At 38.9% G+C, this 13,576-nt stretch overlaps 1 protein-coding gene across 1 annotated transcript in view; it reads right to left on the reverse strand.

The window, feature by feature from the left end:
* The window catches only part of FRMD6 (FERM domain containing 6), a 259,825-nt gene that overhangs the window by 103,476 nt on the left and 142,773 nt on the right, over positions 1 to 13,576 (reverse strand). Inside the window, exon 4 of the mRNA XM_061157375.1 lies at positions 4,960 to 5,034. The gene's annotated coding sequence lies outside the window, so the exon portion shown is untranslated. The remainder of the gene's footprint in view (positions 1 to 4,959; positions 5,035 to 13,576) is intronic.

The following is a 13,576-nucleotide window of genomic DNA, read 5'->3' on the forward strand; positions in this document are numbered from 1 at the left end:
TGAATAGTTATTAATATTTTGCCATATTTGCTTCCTCTATTTTTTTATTTTTATTTTTTGGCCATGCCTTATGACTTGCAGGATCTTCGTTCCTGACTAGAGATTGAAATTGCACCCTTGGCAGTGAAACCAAGGAGTCTTAACCACTGGACTTCCAGGGAATTCCCTGGGTTATTTTAAAGTAAATCCTAAACATCATGATATTCCACACTAAACTGCTAAGCATATGTCCTTAGAGCACCAGATACCATTATCATGCTTAACACGATAATTATAATTCCTTAAACTTCAAACTTTCCACTCATCCCCCAAATATTTTCTTATACTTGGTTTGTTAGAATCCAGATCCAAACAAGTCCCATGCACTGCATGTAGTTACTATATAAGTTAGTTTTTGTTTGTTTGCTTTCTAGTTTTGTTTTTAATGAAGAATTTCCTTTTTATATGAAACCACCATTAACCAGTGCCTCAATCAGGCTGGCTCTCGGCTTTCAGAAGATAATTCAGATTTAGAAAGGATCATAGATACCATTCCTCTTTCAGTGTCTCCCTATGCTCTATATGTTTACCAATCTGAGTCCTTCCTGGAGATATTAGGCAGAAGGTGGGTGAAATGAAGAGTGGTCTGGATATGTGAACTTTGGATAAGACAAGGAAATATATCCTTGAAGCAATAGCAAATTTTCCATGTCATCTTTACCCCCAAATGTTTTACAACATGTTCCTGTGATTAAATGTTTGTCTTTTCAAGCAGCTCAGAAAATCCCCATATGCTCTCCCCCTTTTGAAGGCTGAGAGTGCACACTTAATACATTAAAGTCTTTTTAGTGTTGCACAAATTCCACTCAGTGTTTCCCAAATATCTTTGATCATGGAGTTGGGTTTTCCCACCACCCCAGATCACCTATTAACATGTTTTGGAATCTAGTTTGGGAAGTGGCATTGATCTGTGCTACTATTATTAGTGTTTTTATTGGGTACATCAATAAACATTTGTTCTGGCAAAGCACCTTGTAACCTCTTTTGCTGGTTTTTCTTCTCACTCTGAGATCCTGTGGCATACACTGGTATTTTTATTACCATTCAAAGATAAGAGCTATTAAGTACATATCGATAATATGAGCTGAGTAACAAATTGCTGTCAGTCAGGATTTAATTTAAAGCCCTAAAATTTGAAGACTTTAGCTGGCAAAAATCTAAATAATCCCCAAATACTAGAGCTTTATTGGCTGTTAGAGAAAAGGTAATTTCACAGAATATTGTTCATATTCTCATCGCTCATTCCTTGTCCCCTTTACATATCCCCAACCTAAGCATGATCAACCCCTAACCTGACGCTCTAAGGAACAGGACTAAAGGAGGCAGTGCCATTTCCCTTGAAACTAGGCATCCTAAAGATGAGTAACCACTTTTCCTTTCATGATGACCATATAAACGTTATGGAAAAAGATGGAGTAAGAGACACATACATCAACTATTCCTAAAGACAGAGATTAAGGAGGCCTCTCTGTAGAATCTGTAAATGTGATTCTTTGAGACAGCTCCTCCAAGTAATCTCTTCTAAATGCTCCACCCATTTCTCCAGTGCTCGGACCACCACCATGCAGGGATGCCAGGTGGTGGTGGGTGGTGATGACATCAGCAAAGATTCTGCTTATCCAAGGGAAGCAGAACTGTTACTCAAAAAAATGTACTAGTTTAATTCTGGAACCTTTCAGTTTCTCACCCTGGGTGGTAAAAATGTCTCTGTGGATTTTCTCTGCACTATCTGGGCAAGTGCTCAGAATGAACAATCTTTTCTTAGCTGGGAGAAAATCAGTAAGCAGGAATACCATTCCTCCCCATCCTTCCTGAAGCTTTGAGTTTGATTCCTAGTCCCCAGGGTTTGGATTCTATATGTCATAGGCATCAAAGCATGGGAAATAACAGAACCCCCGCACCACAAACCAATTGTTGGTTGTATAATTTAGACCATTATAAATCTTGTTACATTCTCTCAGTAGTTAACATTTACATGAACTTTTTGCTCCCTGTTCCTTAAAATTTTCCTTTCCTGTTTATTTCTTGTCAGTTGGTATAGTGAAATAAAATCAGCTCAGAGCTAATGACCTGGGCTTAAAACCTAACTTCACTCACTGTGCAACCTTATGCAATTGACCTAACCTCTGCGCTTTCACTTCTTGACCATGAAACGGTGATTTATAAAATTATATCAAAGATTTAAAAGATATATCAAAGATTATATCAAAAATATGAAAAGGCTTATCTCATATTCAGTACATGGGCAATTGACAAATGTTGGGTTCTCTACTTTCTTCTCTTTGCTTCTGCTTGCATTATTTATCACTTAATTCCATCAATATGGGAAGAAAATCAATAAATGACTTCCCTGAATTTTTTTGATTGTTTTCTTTGAAATAATACCATGGGGTATGAGAGGCTCAGCCTAAAGGGATCTGTTTCAATTTTCTGGAGCAGAGGAGGAGCTGTATAGGAGAAGAAGCTGGCCTCTTCGCCGGGTGGAGAAGACAATTAGTGCTGAGCCTCTACCTTTGCTCATATCAAGGGCTAGGGGTGTGTGTGTGTGTGTGTGCGAGCGTGTGCGCACACACACACACACACACACACACTCTTATTCTAATTGTTTGATCAAAACAAGAAATATCAAATAAGCATTCCATTTCTTCTTAAATGGACACCAAAGGGCCTGTTTCAAGTTGATAAGTGACTTCTGGTCATTTTAGGATGCTTACGATCCTACTGAATGGGTATAACTTAAAAGACAGTCAATAGTAAGTGTTGCCAAGGATGTGGAGAAACTGGAACCCTCTTTCATTGCTAATGGAAATGCAAAATTTATTTTTTGCTTTGAAAAATCATTTGGCAGTTTCTTAAGAAGTTAAACCTACCATCTCCATCGGCAATCTTGCTGTTAGGAATCTACCCAAGAGAAATGAAAACATATATTTACACAAAGACATATATGTAAATGTCCACAGCAGCATTATTTGTAGTAGCAAAAGACTGGAAACAATTCAAATGTCTATCAGGTGTGCTTGGACAATGGAATACTCTTTAGCAAAAAAAAAAAAAAAAAACTACTACTACTGATGCATGATAAAAACAAGGATGAAACTCAAAGACATCATGTTAAATGAAAGATATAAAAGACATATTGGATGACTTCATGTATATGTCTAGAAAAGGCAAATCTATAAAGACAGAAGGCATATTGGTGACCACCTGTTGTTAGGGGTAGGAATGAGGAATAACTGAAAGCAAGCATAAGAGATCTTTTGGAGGGTTGGAAATGTTCTCAAACTGGATTATGGTAATGATTACACAACCGTATGACTTTATTTTAAAAAGTCATTAAATTGTACATTTAAAATAGATTTTATGATATATCAATTATACTTCAATAAAACTGTTAAAAATAAGCAGCTTATTGTTATATGTAATTCATGAGGTGATCACCTTATCAAAAGTAGCATTCAGTGGTTGTGGAGAATATGATAATCAGGATGTATTCCTGGAATAGGCATGCATCTGTCTTTCAGCTCAAATATTCATTATGCTCTGAATCTAATGGTAAACAACTCCAATGCTCCAACTTTCCAGCTGGGTAAGGCATGGAGCTATGAGGGGAGGAAGGAAGCAGGATTGGGTGATGTCAGCCACAGTAGAGAGGCCACAGAGGGAGGAGGAGCAGACTAGAGCGACTTCTGCTCATTGACATCAGAAACAGAGGTGGTAGCACACATCTGCATAGACTGATCTTTTTCAAACCAACATGCCCATCCAGCCACTTCCTGTCTTGGCCAGCAGTCTCTCTTTGAGCCACCCTCTCCCAATCCTGCCTTTTCTCATTTCCAACTTCCTCTGGGCTATGCTTTGCCATCTATTTGTCTCTCAGTCATCTGTGCACCAGCATGTCCTATCTGCCTAGACTTTCTGAAGTGTCTTAACCCCTGTAGGTAACAGTTCAAACCAAGGAAAACTGTATCTTTCAATCATCACTTTTCAGTTACTTATGAAGTTTCCTTCTAGGTCTCATTCACAAACATATACCTGAGAAGCTAAGATCATTAATTTGAAATTACATTATTGCAAATGAATGTGGGTGAGAATCTCAAAGAACAGTCAAGTTTGACTAGTTCAGGGCTTGATAATTTAATAATTCCCCCCTTTACTTCATCTAGTCCTAGTATTTCACAGGGAAATTATCACGAGAGAGGGAGCACTGTTATGCAGATGAATGTGACACATAATCACATAATCTTGATGGTTGTAATTCTACAAGCATATAAAAAATAACTAGAAAATGTGTGAATTTCACACAGAAAATTGAGGTAATTTAGCATATAGTGCTCATTGAAAGTGGAAGCCTATTTAAATCTACTTAAAATTGAAAACGAGTTCCCAAACCTATCTGCCAATAGAATACTTTGGATTTTGAATTATACGGGCTTTTTTCTATAAGAAGCTTAGGGTACTCTATAAATAATAGCTAATAATTATTGAGTTATTGTGATATTCCAGACACCTTATTTAATCTTCATAATGACCCCATTAGATAGGAACAATAACTACCCCAATTTTACAAACAACAAAATAAGATATAAAGAGGTTTTCTGATCAAAGTGACCATTGATAAGTAATAAACCAAGGATTTAAGTTCAGGTCTTTCCAACTCCAAGCCAGTGTCCTCAGTCACTATGCCACACATCTAAATAGACCTCATGATAATATCTCATAAAAACATCACCCTCATTTTTACAAATGGAGGAGCCAAAAGGGGACAAGGGCATATGACTCACCCAAGAATAGGCATCAAGTCAGTTCTTCATAGATTTCTGTCTTTGAGGCTTGTGGGCCTCTTCTTCAGTGTTTTATAAATTGCTCATCAGGTTATAAGGCTCTCTTGAAGAGGACTCTCTTCTTTTAGAGGGTACTCACCTGACTTTCAGTTATAGGTTCTCCAGACAGGCAGAACGTTTCAGGCTCTTCATCTGCTGGAAATCACTGGAGTGGCTGAAAATAAAAGGACCATTTGTGTTCAGGCTACCAGGTCACTACAGCTAATTAAGTAGCAACTTCGTTTGGTTTACAGTCAATGCAAAGATTTTGGCATCTGTTCCACTGAGGAAAAGACAGGAGATTATGGATCAAGAACATTCTCACATGGTGATCTATGCACATATTTACTTAAGTAATTAAGTATTTACTTAAGTATTTAAAACTATTCATTTGGCTAAAGAGAAATCATTATATACAAAATTCCTTTAAAATATTCCCTTGGTATGTTTTTAAATTGTTTATCTTCTTAATTTGACATTAGGCAAGAGTAGCAGAGAAGCCTGACAAATCCTGAGAACAGAGTGAAATGATTTGCAGAGGAACATGCTTTAAAACCTTTCATTCTGAAGATGTGACTGCTGGTATGTTCAATGCAGAAAACCCCAGTTCTGAGCCTGATGTTGTAAGTAAGTAAGTAAGTAAAAAAAACATTCACACAGCCCAAAATCTTTCCCATTTTCCCTCCACACTTCTCTAATCAAGAGTTCAAATAATATTGCCAAATAATTTTTATTTTCCTTTGATGAGAGTAATCTCAAAACTCATCTGTTTGGCAAATGAATACAAAATAAAATCATTTTTTCCCCCAGGTCTTATTATATAACTAATAACAGCTTCCACTTATAACAGCCCACTATACAGAAGGCAGTGTAATTGACATTTCACATTATTTCTAATCTGGACAACTTGGCAAGTTAGGTCTTTTTTTTTTAAGTTAGGTCTTCTTATTCCTATTTACAGCAGAAAAAAGACAAAACTAGGACAAAGAGAGATTAAAAAATTCTGTCTGACTCAAAATTCATGTGCTTCCCATCATGCTCTCTCACTCTTCATCAAGCTTTGGAGTACCACTAAGGATAAGATGATTCTGGGGGCTGTTTGAACAGCCATTTGTAAGTTGCCTATTTAATGCCTAGTGAATATAGGAAAGGACAGTATTTCAAAGTAAGGCATGGACCTTACTCTCCAGGCGTTCACAGTTCAGTGAAGATAAAAAGAGAAGAGAATGAAGTTCTAAGAAGAATGACGTAGAGAGTAAGTGCTAGAGGAATTCAGAGAGGGGCCCAGTTATGAGCTGATGAGAAGGGGAGTACCCTCCTTATATGAAGTGAGGCCTCGGTGAATCTGATAGAAGATACAGGTTGGATGAGCAGAGAAGAGAGGGAAGACCATTCCTGGAACAAGGAATGAGCATGCTGAGTCCCAGAACAGCAAGGACACCAGCCTGGTTAGTGTGATGGAATTTGTGCTAGGGAGCAAAAGGATTCTAACACTATAGCGATTTATCCTATGGCAGCTTGTTATAAAATTGAAGAAGTTACATTCCAGTCTGGGTCAAGGGAATAGTTATCCAAGGCACGGCTTCCTGTCATAAGTAGAAATATGTCTATTTTTTGCCCCCATTCAGAAAAAAAAAAAAAAAGTAAGGGGAATCCCAGAAGGGTCATGGGACAAATATAGGTTTAGAAGTCAGAATTTCTGGGTTCTGTTTTCATTTTCAGTCATTTCGTCTCTGAAATGCAACAGTAGAAATTACTGAACCCCTTCTGAATCAGTTTCTGCTAAATGGGAAAAAATTGTATCACCACTTCCCCCAACACACAAGCAAATTCACCCAATTCTAAGTATGCAGATTGTTGGACATAGGATATTTTCCCATTACTGATTTTAGTAATGAAAGTGCCCCTAGACTGCCCTGCTTCACTGCTGCATCCCTATACCTATTTTACAGCTCATACTATGTTAGAGTAAGGGTGGGCAGTAAATAATGTAATTTTTAAATTATGACAATGTTGACATCTTTTAGTGTAACAGGAAGACATAGCGTTAACTGTATAGTCTTCAAGCACAGTTTCTAGATACAATATAATTATTGTCATTACGATTTTCCTGCTACCTGGACAACTTGAAAACTTTCTAATGTTTTAATTACAAAGTTTTTAATTTGTGCGAGGTTAGGGTGACCAATCCTGTAAGTGAGCTTTTGACAAAGCAAGATAGCCATCCAGACAAATTTCCCAAGCCCCCTTGGCTCTAATTTGGACTTAAAAAATTCATTTTACTAATTTGTTGAGCATAAAATATTTGGTGCTAATGTTTAGCTATCTCAGTGCCACAGTTTAGAAGGGCAAGTGAAAAACATCCCTCTGGGCTCTTGGGGCTGGATGGAAGAAGCCTTGGACTCTGCTTGCACTCACTGGCTAAGCAGTGCCGAGCAGATGGTTTTAAAAATACAGAGCTCTTTATCTTTTTGCCAGTTTTTCTAAATGTCTTAGGGACATCTACTAACAACATATGAGATACAAAATTTTAAGTATATTTGTGTAGGATATAAGAATAATATAAATCAATGTAAATGGAAATCTATTTTATTTAAATTATTAATGACATTATCCAAGATGCTCCCATTCTTATTTTTTCTGCACTTGATAAAATATTCTCAGAGAAATGTCCTTTCTCAGGAAAGGACAATATTCCAAAGTAAGGCATGGATCTTGCTCTCCAGGTGTTCACGAAAGTACAATTCACAAAGAAGATAGATATCATAAACCATTAGACACCTAACAACAAAGAAACAAAATTACATAAAGCAAAAATCAGAAGAAACATAGGGAAAAGAAATATATATATAATCATAGTGAGACATATCTATACCACCAGGTTCATAGCAGCATGATTATAGTAGCTAAGACATGGAAACAAACCTAAGTGTCCATTGATAGATGAACAGATAAAGAAGTTGTGGTGCATATATATATATACATATATACACACACACATACAATGGAATATTATTCAGGGGATTGTACCCTGTGGGATGCTGTTGATCCCTACTTCTCTCCCAAGACTGCACCACCTTAGCAGGTGCCCTTGGTACTAAATATGAAACCTGAGGCTTAGATAACTTGGGTAGAGGTGAGGGGTGGAAAGGAGGATCCTTAAGAAGAAAAAAAATTATGCATGAAAGTCATTCAGTCGTGTCCAACTCTTTGTGACCCCATGGACTATACAGTCCATGGAATTCTCCAGGCCAGAATACTGGAGAGGGTAGCTTTTCCCTTCTCCAGCAGATCTTCCCAACCCAGGGATCGAACCCAGGTTTCCTGCATTGCTGGCAGATTCTTTACCATCTGATCCACAAGGGAAGCCCAAGAATACTGGAGTGGGTAGCCTATCACTTCTCCAGTGGATCTTCCCAACCCAGGAATCGAACTGGGGTCCTGCATTGCAAGCAGATTCTTTACCAGCTAAGCTATCAGGGAAGCCCAATATTAAACACAGAAATACATAATTATTTAGGAAAGAAATCCTAATAGGTATCTGAAGCCTTGGGGATCTGGGACTTTTCCTAAAATATCCTTAGAAGAGTTACCAACATTGCTTCCATACAGATGCCCTCTGCATGTGTTTGGCTTTCCCTTCAACCTGTAACACTACAAGCCTGCTTTCCTCCCAGCATATAAAGGTGCAAGAGAGCAGCCTGAAACTTATGCTTCATTGGATTCATGGTTCACCCAGACGCAGTACCACTGACAGAGATGCTGGAGGGTGATTTGGATGTGTGTCCTGGTTTGCCAGAAAGCCTCAGGTTATGCCTGTTATTCTTGTTTAAGTCTTTTTCCCAGTTTCATTGAGAAATAATTGACATACATCTCTGTATAAGGCTTACAGCCTGATAGTTTGATTTACATCAGTTGTGAAATGATTACCACAATAGGTAACCATCTTCTCCTCTAGCTACAATAAAAAGCAGCAAGAAAAGAATAAAGGAAAAAAAAAAAAAACCTTCTTGTGATAAGAACGCTTAGGATCTTTTTATAACAACTTTCTTAAACATCAGGCAGCAGTGTTTCAGATAGTCATGTTGTACATTACATCCTAAGTATTAAACTCTCTCATCTTATAAGTGGACCTTTGTATCTTTTAACCACCTTCCTCCAATTTCCCCTCTCCCAGTCCCTCTCTTACCTCTAGTAACCACAAGTCTGATCTGTTTATGAGTCTGATTTGTTGTTAATGTTGCCATTTTCAGATTCAACATGCAAGTGAGATCATATAGTATTTGTCTTTCTCTGTATGACTTATTTCACTTAGCATAATGCCTTCAAGGTCCTTCCATGTTGTCACAAACATTGGGTTTTCTTCAATTTTTATAGCTGAGTAATATACCATAGTATATATTATATATACATCACAACTTCTGTAGCTATTCATCTGTCAATGGACACTTAGCTTGTTTCCATGTCTTGGCTACTGTAAGTAATGCTACTATGAACATGGTGGTGCAGATATATTTTTGAGTTAGTGCTTTGGTTACATTTAGATATATTCCCAGAAGGGAAACTAGGGAATCATATATGGAAGTTCTATTTTCAATTTTCTCAGGATCCTCCATGCTATTTTCCAGAGTGGCTATACCAGTTTACATAGTGCACCATCAGTGCACAAGGGTTTCCTTTCCTCCACATCCACATCAACACTTGTTATGTCTTGTTTTGTCTTTTTGATGATGATCATTCTAACAGATGTGAGATGATGCTTCTGTGGTTTTAATTTGCATTTCCCCGATGACCACTGATGCTGAGCAACTTTTCATGCACCTGTTGACCTTTCATATGTCTTCTTTGGAGAAAAGTTTAATCAGGTCCTTTCCCTGTTGTTTAATTGAGTTATTCAGGGTTTTGAGTTCTTTATATGCATTGGATATTAACCTTTTAAAAGATATATGGTCTTCAAATATTTTCCCCATTTTTTAGGTTGTGTTTTCATTTTATTGATGGCTGTGCAGAAACTGTTTAGTTTGATGTGGTCCCACTTGTTTATTTTATATTTTATTGCCTATGTTTCAGGTGTCAAATCCAAAACATCATTATCAAGATGCATGTCAAGGAGTTTTGCTCCTATGTTTTCTTCTAGGAGTTTCCTGGTTTTAGATCTTACATTTAAGTTTTTAATCCATTTCAAGTTAATTTCTGTGAGTGGTATAAGACATGGGTCCATGTTTAAATTTTGATAATTTCCTTTCCATTCTGAAAAAACAGTCCTGGTTTGCCTGATAAAGTGTATGGTCACCCGATTTATGTTGGACACTTCTGTGGCCACATAAGCTGGTCCCAGGTGGGGGCTTTCAATTCTAACTTTAGCATCTTCATTGCCTTTCTGCCCCAAGTAGGTCTGGTAGAATCTGTTTCCCAGTCTCAAAGTGGGGGTAATCACATTGACCTGGGCTTCCCCGGGCTCAGAGGTAAAGAATCCTCCTGCAATGTAAGAGACGTTGGTTGGATCCCTGAATCGGGAAGACCCCCTGGAGAAGGAAACGACAACCCATTCCAGTATTCTTGCCTGGGAAATCCCATGGATATGGGATCCTGGTGGACTACAGTCCATGGGGTTGCAAAAGGGTCAGACAACAATTGCAAAATGGTCATACACGACTTAGCAACTAAGCAACGACAATCACATTGACCTACTTATTGTGAGCTGTAAGGAAGGTTCCTATTGTGTATTTTCTATCTTCTTAAAAGCCATTGCTTTGGTATCATATAAAAAAGACTTAAAAACATTTGTCAAAGATGTGTAAGCCCTCTTTCATTTAGATATCCAAGAATCTGTAAGTAATACTATCTAATCCAGTAGCTTTAGTTCTTTCTCTCTGTTATGCTTTCATGAAGATCTGCCCATGTTCAACAGCCTACAGGGTGGAGCAGTAAGACAGTCAGGCCTAGTTAAAAAGATCAGCTGGGTGTCTGGCCTTTGGGTGAAACACTGCATCTGAATGCACTGGTGGAGTTAAGGAAGTGTTATCCGGAAATAGCTTGGTCTTGGTGGGTCACGCTGTGTCAGTTCCTCACTATTAGAGAAAGACAAGCAGGAAAACCAGGCAGGAAAGCTCCGCCCCCACATGGAGCTGGTTTGCAGGCTGAACCAGTGAGGACGGCCACACAGCTCTGTGGTGGGCAGGCTACCGGATCCAACACACCACTTCAGAGCCTCTGAATCAGACGTCAAGCACAAAAAACCAGGCTTATTTTCCCGGCCAAAGTCACATGTGATGTCGAGGTAACATCAAAAAGTGTCCTCTGAGTGCTGATTTGGGCACGTAAACAGTGGCGTGGTTAGATGCCACTCTGTGTTTAAAGTAATTATACTGTAGCAGTGGAATGTGGCAATGTGAAAGCCCCATTGCAGCAAAGTTGATTCTATCAGCAAACTGGTAAGTCAGCTGGCCCAGATCCTGCTTCTCCCTGAATTTACTGCTTCTTACTTGGGAACTGTCTCTGGGAAAGTCAAAACCAACAACAACATGTTGGAGACATGGCTTGTGGATGTTGGCCGATAGCAGCTGTGGTCACTCATGTTCAGTGGGAACCTTTGGAAACTGATGGGAGCGGCAGTGGCCTGAGTCTGTGTCTTACCTTGTCTTGCTGGATCCTGCTGAGGCTGCACAGTCACTGCTCAGCATGCTGGAGAAATTCAGCCTGAAAAAGGCTGGTGATGTGGGCAAGGCTTCCTGGGAAGGGTGACATCCCTGGAAGTAAAGATGATGGCTTTTCGCCACTGGCTGGGGAAGCCCTGCCTTCAGGGGTCCAGGCAAATATCCGACTGCTGAAGTCTAACTGCATCCTAAATACAAGGACACAGGGCCTCTTTTATCCCTGTCCCCTTTGGAATCGTGCCTTTCTCAGAGAAAAATAACCTAGTAATCACCTCTCTACCCCACCTCCTGGCACCGGATCCCCACCCTTGTGCCAGATCAGTGGAACTTTCCTTGTGTCTGGGGAGAATCATTTCCCTTTATCCTCACAGAACTTCCTTCATAAGTTAGTGCTGGCAGTGATATTCATTCTAATTAGCTGCCCTTGATGGATTTATTTCATCCAGTTGTAAATTTTAGAGGAGAAGTTCCCAGGCCAACTTAAAACTAGAAGTCACAGGACAAGCTGAGTAGAAATCAGGTTTGGATGACCTCCACAGAGAAGTCAAGCCAATTCCCATGAGGTTTAAACACAGTGCTCCCAGGAAGGCCAGTCAAAGTTGAAGGACAGACCTGGAAGAGATCTCATGGAGCCCATTTCGTTCAGTCACTTTGTTTTACAACGATGGACCTGAGGCTCGTAAAGGTGAATTAATCTGCCCGATCACCAGTCACCCCTGAAAGTGAAAAGGGCATGGGCGACACTGTTGACTACAGGGAAAATACCTGCTTGTCTTCTGCGGCAAATTAAGTACAGCTGTCATAAGCAAAAGCTTGATCTATTTTTCTCAAGTTCATCTTTCTTTTCACGTTTTAACTTGTTTTCATGGAGTAATGTTACATCCCTGAAGAGAACATGTGGAATCCAGCTGATGAGATATTTCAGATATTCCGAAAAGTATACAAAGTCGATGGTGTAATGTTGGTAGGTAAGGGGACCAGCTGTTGGAAACTATAAACTCCCCAAACATCTGGACTGATCTGCATCCTAAGTTCCAGTCATAAATTGTCCGTTAGCTGTAAACCTTTATGCTCTGAGTCTGGAATATTCTCTGACTCTCCATCTGTCATTGGTGCTTTAAGAGTAGTTACTGAAGGTGGTGGATGGTAGGGAGGTCTATTGTATGGAGTATTGGGGAAGAAATCTTTCTTGTCATATTTATGACAACTCTTCCAAGTGGTATTTTTTCCTTTATGTATTGGCCTCAGATTCATTAGAAGTAAAAGTTGGGATTTTCTCTTCTTTTTTTTTCATTCATTCCCTGCCCCCCTTCATTTTCTTCCCTTCATTCATTCCCTCTTTCTTCCTTCCTCCCTCTCTTTCTCCTTACTTATACCACCCTTCGTTTCTCCCTCTCCCTTCCCTCCTACTTGTCTTCCTTATTTTTTTCTTTCTTTTCTCTTCCTCCTCCTCTTTTTCCTCCTTGTACCTCAAAGCTCAACTGTGATTTAATAAACAGTCACCTACAGCCACAGCTTATGGAAGAGATACTGATATCTGTTGGCCACTTTGTTGAGCCTTGGACTCATGTGCATAGATGAAATTTAAGGGCTCCTTCATTTTTTTTTTTGGAGAAGGCAATGGCAACCCATTCCAGTACTCTTGCCTGGAAAATCCCATGGGAGGAGCCTGGTAGGCTGCAGTCCATGGGGTCGCTAAGAATTGGACACGACTGAGCAGCTTCACTTTCACTTCATTTTGCCCAGCTTTCATGTTGATATTATGAATATTCATCTTTTAATATAAATATAAGAAGACTTTTCATTTTATAGATTATCAAGGCTAGGAGGTTTTAGTACAGAACTCCTGTCTTGAGAAATTTTGGTTTTATTTGCAGAGCTATAATCTTTAAGTTTAAATGATGCCAAAACAATTGTCAAGGGGTACTAAGTCATCAGATGATTGATTCTACTTTTTACCTCACCTTTAAGTTCTTTATACAAATGGAGTCCAAGAATCATTCAGATTTCCTTAATATTACAACTTTATATACTAAAAGTTATAATATTCACATTACAATT

Source organism: Dama dama, chromosome 12 (assembly GCF_033118175.1).
Source record: "Dama dama isolate Ldn47 chromosome 12, ASM3311817v1, whole genome shotgun sequence".
In the NCBI taxonomy this organism is placed as follows: domain Eukaryota; kingdom Metazoa; phylum Chordata; class Mammalia; order Artiodactyla; family Cervidae; genus Dama; species Dama dama.